Here is a 1,944-nt window from a genome sequence, read left to right as displayed (position 1 = left end):
TTACTGGCTGGATCTGTCTTTCTTCTTTTGATTCCCCCTTTTATCCTCCTGGCCACCTCTGTCTCCTTCCTCCCTCTTCTCTTCTCTGTGTAACTCTGTGAACATCTCTGAGGGATCCAGACTGTGCAGAGCGCATTAGTTCAGTTCAATTCAGTCACTCAGTTGTGTCTGACTCTTTGCGGCCCCATGAATTGCAGCACGCCAGGCCTCCCTGTCCATCACCAACTCCTGGAGTTCACTCAAACTCATGTCCATCGAGTTGGTGATGTCATCCAGCCATCTCATCCTCTGTCATCCCCTTCTCCTCCTGCCCCCAATCCTTCCCAGCATCAGAGTCTTTTCCAATGAGTCAACTCTTCGCATGAGGTGGCCAGAATACTGGAGTTTCAGCTTTACATTATTCCTTCCAAAGAAATCCCAGGGCTGATCTCCTTTAGAATGGACTGGTTGGATCTCCTTGCAGTCCAAGGGACTCTCAAGAGTCTTCTCCAACACCACAGTTCAAAAGCATCAATTCTTTGGTGCTCAGCTTTCTTCATAGTCCAACTCTCACATCCATACATGACCACTGGAAAAACCATAGCCTTGACTAGACGGACCTTTTTTGGCAAAATAATGTCTCTGCTTTTGAATATGCTATCTAGGTTGGTCATAACTTTCCTTCCAAGGAGTAAGCGCCTTTTAATTCCATGGCTGCAGTCACCATCTGCAGAAATTTTGGAACCCAAAAAAATAAAGTCTGACACTGTTTCCACTATATCTCCATCTATTTCGCATGAAGTGATGGGACCAGATGCCGTGATCTTCGTTTTCTGAATGTTGTGCTTTAAGCCAACTTTTTCAGTCTCCTCTTTTCCTTTCATCAAGAGGCTTTTTAGTTCCTCTTCATTTTCTGCCATAAGGGTGGTGTCATCTGCATATCTGAGGTTATTGATATTTGTCTCGGCAATCTTGATTCCAGCTTGTGCTTCTTCCAGCCCAGCATTTCTCATGATGTACTTTGCATATTAGTTCAATAAGCAGGGTGACAATATACCAGTCTGTTGTTCCATGTCCAGTTCTAACTGTTGCACATAGGGAAGTGATTAGTGGCTAGCTTGCTCTCTCCCCTTTTGATTCCCCATCTTCTCCTACTGGTCACCTCTATCTCCCTCTTCTCTGTGTAACTCTGGGCCCTTCTCCGTGTGTCCCTCACTGTGGAGAAACTTTTCACCATTAACCTAGATATTTTATCATCAGTGCTATATAGATGGAGAAGTCTTGAGGCTACTGTAAGAATATGACTGAAAACCAGAGGCAGGAGGCTTAAGTCCAAATCCTGAGAACATCAGAGAACTCCTGATTCCAGGGAACATTAATCAATAGGAGCTCATCACATGCCTCCATATCTACACTGAAACCAAGCACCACCCAAGGGCCAACGAATTCCAGAGAAAGACATACCACGTAAATTCTCCAGCAACACAGAAACATAGCCCTGAGCTTTGATATACAGGCTGCCCAAAGTCACACCAAACCCACTGACATCTCAAAAATCATTACTGGACACTTCAGCACACTCCAGAGAAAAGATATCCAGCTCCACCCACCAGGACACCGACACAAGCTTCCCTAACCAGGAAACCTTGACAAGCCCCACGTCCAACCCCATCCACAGCGAGAAACGTCCACAATAAAGAGGAACCACAAACTGCCAGAATATGGAAAGGCCACCCCAAACACAGCAATATAAACAAGATGAAATGGCAGAGAAATAGGTTTCTAATAAGTGACATTAACCGAGCATTTTACCTGGAGCAGGCGCTGTGGGAAAAATTTGAAATCTGTTATTTCGCTTACTACCCCTACAGCCCTCCTTCGTGTTCAGCAGTTTTGTTAGCCCTACTTTTAAAGTGAGAAAACAGAGCTAGAGAAGTAGTTACCAAAGGTAGTAAGATAGCAAAT

Source organism: Bison bison, unplaced genomic scaffold (assembly GCF_000754665.1).
Source record: "Bison bison bison isolate TAMUID 2011002044 unplaced genomic scaffold, Bison_UMD1.0 scf7180017864483, whole genome shotgun sequence".
NCBI lineage: Eukaryota > Metazoa > Chordata > Mammalia > Artiodactyla > Bovidae > Bison > Bison bison.
The sequence above is the reverse complement of the archived record's forward strand: the minus strand, read 5'-3'. Positions refer to the sequence as shown.